At 46.9% G+C, this 10,298-nt stretch overlaps 1 long non-coding RNA gene across 1 annotated transcript; it reads left to right on the top strand.

Annotated features, from left to right (window-relative positions):
• The first annotated feature begins 4,573 nt into the window (after window positions 1-4,573).
• LOC136173635 (uncharacterized) lies at window positions 4,574-10,028 on the top strand. The gene is made up of 3 exons (XR_010664254.1): window positions 4,574-5,066; window positions 6,376-6,483; window positions 9,395-10,028. It is a non-coding gene; the product is annotated as an uncharacterized lncRNA (long non-coding RNA).
• The last annotated feature ends 270 nt before the right edge of the window (window positions 10,029-10,298 follow it).

Genomic DNA, 10,298 nt, shown 5'->3' with positions numbered 1-10,298 from the left:
AGGCTTCTCACCGCAGTGGCCTCTCTGGCCGCAGAGCGCGGGCTCTAGGGCACTTGGGCTTCAGAGTTGTGGCACATGGACTCGGCAGCTGCAGTTCGCAGGCTCTACAGCACAGGCTCGAAAGTTGTAGCACACGGGCTTGGCTGCCCCGTGGCATGTGGGATCTTCTCAGATCAGGGATCAAACCCACGTCTCCTGCACTGGCAGGCGGATTCTTTACCACTGAGCCACCAGGGAAACCCTAAAGTAAACATTTTAATCAAAGATACTGACCTTCAAATGGTGATGTTTAGAGCTGTGTGGTCACATAGTAGACACTGGCCATGGAAAGCTACCAGAAATGAGATGTGGTTCTTCTGAACTGGCATAAGACAACTGGTGAGACGTATTTTAATTTTTCATTAAAAATGAAATTAAAACATATCTCCAGAGCCCCCCTAGAAACTTCCTCGGGACCTGGCGACCTCCCGCCCTTCACCCTCCCTCTCCTGCCTGTGTCGCCTTACCTGCGTGCTCGGTTGCTCAGTCGTGTCCGATTCTTTGTGACTCCATGGACTGTAGTCCATCAGACTCCTCTGTCCATGGGCTTTCCCAGGCAAGAATACTGGAGTGGGTTGCCATTTCTTCCTCCAGGGGATCTTCTCGACCCAGGGAATGAACCTACATCTCCTGTGTTGGCAGGCAGATTCTTTACCACTGAGCCACATAGAGTTCAAGACCAGTTCTGTATCACTTCCCAGGTATAAGGCCTCAGGCATTGGATTCCTCATCTGAAAACCAGGATGACACCTCCCACGAGAGAGTACAGGTAAAACCCTGGGCAGCGTGGGTCATCCTCCCAATGAACCCTCCATTACTGCCCCCCACTTACTCTTTCTTTTAACTGTGCTGAGTTACCAAAACCAGCCAGATCTAGAATATGTCCCTGCCCATTTTTTAAGCCAGGAAGCCACCTGGAGGCACAGCATTATGCTCTAGGCATAACTGGGAGGTATAGCTCCCCAGGCTCATGCACTTCCCTTTGGGGAAAAAAAGAACTCAATTCTTCTGAGTCCTGCATTTGTGCTTTGATAAAAAGCAAAGTGACACCTTATTATAAACATCTCAATGGTTTCCCAAGGGAGAGGAAGCTCATTGCTCATCCTTTCCTCGTCTCCTTCATCATCTCTGTCTAATCCCCAGCTTCCTGCTTGAGTTAGAGTTACTGCCCACTGCAGAAGCAGCAGCTGACCAAAGTTCAGCAAATGAATGGGAGTCTGGAGGCTGAGGCCATGGGTCTGGCTCCTCTGTGGCCCCAAGAGGCACTGAAGGAAAAGCAACCCAGGAAGTGATGTGCATCTCAACAGGGGACTTCTTGCTCTCCGTGCCTCTACTTTAGGGAGCTGCACCCCTCCCTGTTCCGGGCGCCCACCAGTGAGGCACTCCTCCAACCTCCCTCCTCCCCAGGGCCCAGGAAAGGCAAGCCCTTCTGGTGGACAGCTAGCTGCTTTCTTCCAGCATGGAGCCGAGTGTGTCTTAGTTAGGCACTCCCCAAATGATAAATCCTTTCAGGACCCTTTCTTCAGAAACTGGTCAGAGACTGGGGCTCCCACAAATGCAAAACTGCTTGTGCCAATGAAGGGGGTGCCACACTGCCCTCTAGTGGCAACTCAGCCTGCCCCTTGTTCGGCAGTTTTTCCTCTTTTTCCTGCAAATAGTCAACTGAGAAGCGAGTTAGCACATATTCACGCACAGATGAGCCCTCTTTCCCAGCAAGCTGAAGCTCCCTCTTGTGGCCTAGGAGTCAACTCTTCTCTCCACCTACCTACACTGTCTTCAAGATGTAACAAGAAGAGGCATTCTGTCTCCATATAGTCTCACCCCAACTGCCCTTTTATCTAACTGATGAACCAGCTCTTTGGCCGTCTCATAACTGGCTCCCTGATGGACAGACCATTAAATTGACCTTCTAAATGATGGATCCTGTTGGACTAGTGTCCATCTGAAAAATTAATCCTGAGTACTGGCTGGTTGGCTGATTAAGTTTCTAAGTCACAAATCATTTGATTGACCTACTGTCTTTTTTTTTTTTTTCATCATTAATTTTTTTTTTTTTTTTTTACTGCTCTGGGTCTTTGTTGCTGTGCACAGGCTTTCTCTAGGGGCTACGCTTCGTTGTGGTACGTGGGCTTCTCATTGTGATGGCTTCTCTTGTTGCAGAGCAAAGGCTCTAGGCACACAGGCTTAGTTGCTCTGCAGCATGTGGGATCTCCCTGAACCAGGGATTGAGTTCCAGTTCCCTGCATTGGCAGGTAGATTCTTAACCTCTGGACCACAAGGGAAGTCCCAACCTACTGTCTTTCTAACTGAACTACTAAGCCTACATAATTAAACACCTGAAAGCTTAAACTGTTTGCATCAGGTGGCCAAAGTATTGGAGCTTTAGCTTCATACTTTGGCCACCTGATTCAAATAGCCAACTTATTGGAAAAGATCGTGATGCTGGGAAAGATTGAAGGCAAAAGGAGAAGGGGGCAACAGAGGATGAGATGGTTGGATAGCATCACTGATTCAAGGGACGTGAACTTGGGCAAACTTCAGGAGATAACGAGGGACAGAGAGGCCTGGCATGCTAGTCCATGGGGTCACAAAGAGTCAGACACGACTTAGCAACTGAACGACAACAACCAAGCTTGAACTACCTGTCTGGCTGACTCTCCCACTAACCATTTAGTGTTTATGACTGACTGCCCAGCTGAGGTCTGGCAAGACAGAGGGCCTGGCTCCATCACTAAAGCTACAGTTGGGTGGGAGGAGAGACTGCCCCTTCCTCATACTCTGATTCCTCTTCGAACTTGGGGGCCTACTCTTCTCCCCTCTAGAGCCACCTGAAGACTCCAGAGGGGACAACCAGGAAACTGACCTTCTTATCTACCTCTACAGAGGTTCTTAACCAGGGCTCCATGGTGGGTTTCAATTTTGTTTTCCAGATAGTGTGGATACAAAGAGACGTGTTATCCTGGAAGACGGGTCACAGCGTTCATTGGAATCTCCAAAGAATCCAGCACACACAAATATCTTCAGAACTATAGCTCTGGGAAGATCCGCAGCAAACACATTCAGACAGGAAAAACCCTTAGCTAAATTCAAGCCCCATTTCTCTCTGACATCAGTCCAGGGTGGTGGGAAGATTAAGGTAGGAAGGGTTAGAGAGTCACACTGGGCATGGGTGTGGTGGGGTCGAAGGATAAATGCTGTGTATGAAGTTTCCAGAGAGAGGCCCAAGGATGTCAGGTTACATGGAGCCCAACATGCAGGGCACGCTCAGCTCTGGGCAGAGGGCTCTTTGAGCTGAGAGGAAGGATACATTTACTAGGGTCTTTGTCTGGGGTAGGGAGTATGGTGAGCATGTGGTTATGAGTAGCTATGTGTTTATTTACACACCCCTGTGCTCACAAGGGTGCGTATAACACAGCCGTGTGGTTCTTTGTGTCAGTATACATCTGAATAGCTTTGTCAATGTATTTGCACTTGCGTACTCACTCCTGGACCCCTCAAGTCTTCGGCGAGGGTGGGTGGGGTGTATCCTTCCTCTCAGCACAAAGAGCCCTCTGCCCAGAGCTGAGCGTGCCCTGCATGTTGGGCTCCATGTAACCTGCAAAGCCAAAGGACACACCTTGACATCCTTGGGCCTCTCTCTGGAAACTTCACACACAGCACTTATCCTTCCACCCCACCACACCCATGCCCACTGTGAATGAGTCGAAACAGATTCTGAGTAAGAATTTCACTAAGTGAGGTAATCTACAGACCTGCCAGAGGCCCACACGAGAAGTCCCAGAATCCTCAACTCCCCTCTCTCCTTGAACCGCCCATCCTCCTCATCCCCTCAGTCCACTGCCACCATCGGATCCCATCGCCTCCCCCTGGACTACTACTCGGTCTTCAATGCCCTCCCCTTGAGACCCCTCCGGAGAGCAGCCACACTGCCCTTATTTTTCTGAAGTTGGAATGCCTAGGCAGCGCGCCCCACCGAAACCCACAACAGTTTTACACTGTCAGGGGATAACGCCCACCTCCCTCCGTGTGACTCGGGGTCTTTTCACGACCGCGGCCCTCCTCGCTGGGCACTCTGCGCTCTCGAGGCCCTGTTCTTTAAATGCGTCGCCCTTGGGCCTGGTTCTATTCCGCACCCCCAAGCTTTGGCTCCGATGCCTTGTCCTCCCAGCCTTTACGCACTGCTCCTACACCTTGCATCTCGGCGATTATCACTTGCCGCTGTAATTGCCCGATTACAACTGGCAATTGTAATTGACAGAGGATCCAAGTCCGTCCGTCACGTTCCACTTGGGGACCCCTCCCCAGAGGACAAAGCCTGAGCCGCCGCAAGTTACAGGCCAGCCACACACGAGCTCACGTGTCTCTTTCCCGCCCGGCGAAGCATCTGAAGCCCAGGGAGGCGAAGACGAAAATGCGCGTGCGCATAAGGACCAGTAGGAACTACGACTCCCAGAATCCTCCTGACAAGATTCTATTTCCCACAAGGCCGCGCGGGGCCCCACCCCGGAACTGCGCTCTTTTCATGAAACCGGAAGTTAGGGTGAGCCTGGTGGTGGAGTCGGTGGCCGAGAGGGTGGAAGAGGTTTTACGGATTGTCTACCTCCAGGGGTCGTCAGTGAGTCAGAAACCGGGACGTCAGAGGGAAAGGACCTGGCAACAGCCTTTCAGTGCATTATTCCGCTTTCCCTCTGGCGCGTACGACCAGACCCAAAGCCGCCGTGCACTGCCACCGCTGCGTGCTCTGTCCCCACCTCTGGGCGACCCTGGGAATAGAGGCCGGTGGCTCGATGGCCTTCAGTTCAGTTCAGTTCAGTTCTGTCGCTCAGTCGCGTCCGACTCTTTGCGATCCTATGGACTGCAGCACGCCAGGCTTCCCTGTCCATCACCAACTCCCAGAGCTTGCTCAAACTCATGTCCATCGAGTAGATGATGCCATCCAACCATTTCATCCGCTGTCGTCCCCTTCTCCTGCCTTCAGTCTTTCCCAGCATCAGGGTCTTTTCCAAGGAGTCATTTCTTCGCATCAGGTGGGCAAAGTATTGGAGTTTCAGCTTCAGCATCAGTCCTTCCAATGGTCTTGGTCTTGGGTAAAGCTTATTCCCAATGCTGCATTGCCTGTCTTGCACTGGGAAGAAGTGAAGACCTGGCCAAAAAGGGCATAACCCACAGGGCTCCCCGTGTTGATCTCATAACTTTGCTTTTTCTAGCAGTAACTGCAGGAATCGAAGCTGTGGGCTGTGGGGACAGGTGTGGACAGTAGCATGGAAGGGAGAAATTTGTGGATCCTGACCTGTTGTTGTGGTTCCCAAGATGTTTCCAGTGGCCCCAGCCCTATGTCTATATAGGACCGGTACAGCACATATCCTTAAATGCTTGGATTCTGTACAAAGTCAGCTCCCCCTTCCTCAGACCCTCCAGTCCCAGCTTCATTCCCTCAGACCCCAGCAACACCTTATCTGGGCCCTGCTGCCTATTTTCATCTTGCTACTTAGAAGCTACTTAGAGCATCCTGGCTAGAAATGGGAGAAATTGATAGGACTGAAATGAGAAAGAGGGTCTGGACCATTTGGAGGAAAAGAAGAAAATAGAAGGAAAGGAGTGGACTAAGAAGGAACTGTGGACATTTAAGGGACTGACAGTTACTGAAGCAAAATGGGAGGGTTAGAGTATAGGTGAAAGGGGGTGAGAGGTCTTAAAAGACAACTATTTGTATCCCTAAACAGGCAGATGAACACATTTTTCAGAGTTTCAAGCAAGATCATCTTCCTTTGGTGAAACACAGGGGTTTATCAGGATTACCTCATCATTGCTACTCAAAATTTTACACTGACTGGCTAAAGGTCACATTCCAGGGAGAAGCTGAAACTGCTGTTAGGTTAGGTATTAAGTCTTGGTTTGCTGACATGGGGCTTAGCACAAGTGACTCCATTTGGGGCCTGTTGTTTCTTCTATTAACAGAATGTCCTTAATGAAGTTGTAAAAAGGTGTTCCTTTTACTCAATTCTGTGTCCTTTTGTTATTCTGTGTGACAGAATGGGAACTATAATAAAGCAAGTCTGCTGCATCTCAAGATAACTATGTTCATCTTGAAAAAAGTGTTAGAAAAGGTAGATACATGCTCAGTCTTTCAACCCCTGTACTGTTGTTTAAGAATGTGCTGTGGGCCCAGAACATTTCCTTACAAAGATACAAAGAGCTCTTACAGTCTGGGCTCGGCCTATCCCTTTGTTTGGGAATATCTTTCCCTGTTCTGGACTGGATGTGTACTTCTTTGTTCTGCTTAACCGTGTGCATCACGTGACACCCAGCTAACCCTACTGTTGTATCTGTCTGCAGCAGGGAGAGAACTGGGCCCTTTGCTTGCAGCACAAGAAGAGTGCATACAGATCTGCTGGCCATGGGGACTGTCATCAGTGAAACGGATCGTGCTCTTTCTCTTCACTGGTAAAGAGTAAAGCATTGTTCACACATTGTCCATGTGAATTGTGTCTTCTTGCAACACCAGCACCTGCAGCCGTGGAGCAGGTTGACACCCTGGGGCTGATACTGTGGTGGCAGATGTTGTTATACCAACTGCTAGCCTCCATGCAGTGGGACTCCTCCCCTGGAGGCAGTAGTAAATGTCACTTGCTCAACTAAAAGCAATTCTGTGCTTGTTTGATTTGCTAGCTGAGCTAGATTCTCTTTGAAAAATCATCTCTTGTGTCTGAATGACTGGACAACAGTGATTTTTTTGGACTTGGGTATTTAGTAGAAGTTTTCTAGAAAATAAAAGTCGACTTGTCACTTCAAGAGAAGCAACTGAGATTATTGTTGACAATGATAAAATGTGGCCTTTCAAGCAAAAATTAGAATTTGAAAAACGTATCTGCCATGTGAGTGTGTGTGTGTATGTGTGCACGCACATGCTTAGTCACTCAGTCATGTCTGACTCTGTGACCCCATGGACTGTAGCCTCTCCAGGTTTTCCTCCGGCCATGGAGTTCTCTAGGCATGTATACTAAAGTGGGTAGCCATTCCCTTGTCCAGGGGATCTTCCCCACCCAGGGTTCAAGCTCAGGTCTCCTGCATTGTAGGGGGATTCTTTACCACCTGAGTCACCAGGGAAACCCATGTTGTGCTGTGCTTAATCACTCAGTTGTGTTTGACTCTTTGTGACCCCATGGACTATAGTCCCCCAGGTTCCTCTGTCCCAGGCTCCTGAGAATTCTCCAGGAAAGAATACTTGAGTGGGTTGCCATACGCGCCTCCAGGGGATCTTCCCAACCCAGGTCTCCCACATTGCAGGCAGGTTCTTTACCATCTGAGCCACCAGGGAAGCCCAAGAATACTGGAGTGGATAGCCTATCCCTTCTGCAGGGGAACTTTCTGACCCAGGGATCGAACCAGGGTCTCCTGCATTGCAGGGGGATTCTTTACCAGCTGAGCTACCAGGGAATCCCAGGGAAACCCAAGCTACCATGTAAATATCTTCACAGCTTTACATGCTTAAAAGATTCTTCTGATGAGCTTGGTGGTGATGTTAGTGAATGTGATTTCAAAAATATGTCAAATAATGAAATGTGTGTCAACATTTGGAAGATCTGCAAAGCTCACTATATTAGATATCTGTTGTTGAATAACTGATTACTCCAAAACATAGTGATTTAAAACAAGAAAACTTATTATCTTTTGATTTCTGTGGATCACAAATTTGGGAGTAACTTATGTAGGTGGTTCTAACTTTGGGTTTCACTCACCTACACATTGCTGTCAAGATGTCTGTCTCTTGAGGCTGCAGTCGTCTGAAAGCCTGACTGGAGCTACAGTATCTGCTTCCAGGATGGTACACTCACATAGCTGGTGGCAGGAGACTGGGTATCTCACCCCATGTACCTTTCCATAGGACTTTGAGTATCCTCACAACATGGCAACTAGCTTCACCCAGTGCAAGTGACCCAAGATCAAGGGAGCAAGATAAAAGCATCAGTGTCTTTTATGGTCTATCCTCATAAGTCACATTCTATACTTTTTACCACATTCTATTCTTTAGAAGTGAATCATGTGTACAGTCCCCCTCAAGAAGGGGGAAATTAAGTTCTACTTCCTAAAGGGAAGAGGACCTAATACATGGACATATTTTAATAGCACTACATTTAGTGACCCAATATTTTCCAAATGCCCAATGCATGATGTCACAAAACTACGATGCATGGGTTGAAAAAAAACAAAAAGCTATTCCAATTGCAAGATAGCCCAATGGATTTTTAATGTCACAGAGTATGAAGAGTTCATTGATGCAGTTTTAGATTCCACATTGCTACTAACCTTTAAGAAGCTGTCATATGTTGGGTTTCGGCATGATATCAAACAAAATGGGGCTTCCCAGGTGGCACTAGTGGTAAAGAACCCACCCACCCGCAATCTGGGAGATGTAGCGACGTTTTTGATCTCTGGATCAGGAAGATCCCTTGGAGGAGGGCATGGCAACCCACTCCAGTATTCTTGCCTGGTAAATCCTGTGGACAGTGGAGCCTGGTGGGCTACAGTCTATAGGGTCAGAAAGAGTTGGACGTGACTGAAGCGAGTTAGCGTGCAAATAAGAATATCCAAAATTACCTGAAAAGGCTTGAAATTCTCCCCTCATTTCCAACTACTTATCTCTGTGAGGTCAAATTTTCTTCATATACTTCACCCAAAATGATATTAGAACCAACTGGAATGATGAAGCAAGTATGAGAATTCAGCTGTCTTCTATTAAGCCAGACAGAGTTGCAAAAATGTAAAGTACTAGTTACTAGTAAAGTACTAATTACTTTTTGTTTTGGAAAGTATTTTTTTCTTAAAAAGTGTATGTGTGTTCATTAACAAGTATTGGATTTATTATTGTAATTTTAAATGAAACATTTTAAAAGTTTCTTAGTTTCAATTTCTGATATGGTCCTGACGGATAGATATAATCCACATTAACAAAAGCTCTTTGGTATCCTCAATAATTTCTAAGAATGGAAAGGGGTTCTGAGACAAAAAAGTTTGAAAACTACTGTCTAAGCAGTCACAAACATCCTGTCACCCTTGAAATGACATGTTTAGGTATGGGCTTGCAGTGCAGTTCTGGCCAGTGACATGTGAAGTGAGGTGTAGGCATCGTGTTCAGTTTTCAGTTCAGAGTATTAAACAGAAATGTGCATATGGTCTTCAAGGGGATTGGTAATGTTCTGTTTCTTATGCTAGCTGATTGATATGCAATGTTTATTCACCTTCTTTATCTCTTACATATTAAATTTTTTGTATGTGGAATATTTTATTACAAAAATTGAACACATGGAAGAGAAGATTCCTCTTCCTCTATGTAAGCGTTTTTTCTGTTCTTCAGCATATTCATCTGGCGTGTTGGACCCAAGTGTGCACTGTTGGACTCTAAAGAATGTTATGCTCATGGCTCTGAGTCTGTGTCAACAACATATTTGTGATATTTGACTTGTAACCTGAGAGTCCCCTGACCTCTTGTCACATATGCAGTCTCTCCATTCACAAGGCTGTCAATTCAAGTTGTACAGAGCCCCTCATGAAAAGACCTTCCCTTCTCTGGGTTAGTCCCTTCTCCCCTAAGATCAAGCAGGATAGCAGTGCCTGTCATGCATCACATCTTTGCTAAGTTCCCTCACCTAAAGCCCATACAAGAATAGATATCAACTAGGTGTGCCGGCTCACCAGTTCTGTAAACTGCCACACACTGAATCCACTTTAGACCCCTTTCAGAACTTGTATGAGCACCTTCTAAATGGAACCCATAACAGGTACAAAGGCAGGCTCACTACACTGTCACTGAGTGAGTGAACCTGCTCCCATGTCACCCTGAGGACCTGGGGCTCTGAAATCATGTTTCTGGGTTTCTCCTACCCCTCTTCTTAATGTTACTTTCTCAGAGATTCATAAACCAAGTAGAAAACTAAAGAATTATATAATCCAATTAACAAATTTGAGGGGATACCTGAACAAAATCTGGACTTGGCTATCATGGGTGAGGGGGGAATGCCTGTTGGCAAGCACAAAAATGTTTGCTACAGTTGTGCACACACATATGTGTATTTTAAGTCTTTCCACAATAAAATGAATTGCTGTGTAACTAAAAGCAATGAGTACAGGCAATGAATATGAAGGGGAAATAGACATATAAAACAAATAAATGCAGTCACATTTTGTGGTATTGAGATATATGTTGGTAGAAGAAGCAGACCCATTTGCTGAAACCCAATTTACTGATCCATACACCATAT

Source organism: Muntiacus reevesi, chromosome 8 (assembly GCF_963930625.1).
Source record: "Muntiacus reevesi chromosome 8, mMunRee1.1, whole genome shotgun sequence".
NCBI lineage: Eukaryota > Metazoa > Chordata > Mammalia > Artiodactyla > Cervidae > Muntiacus > Muntiacus reevesi.
This window is presented reverse-complemented; position numbering and strand designations above follow the sequence as displayed.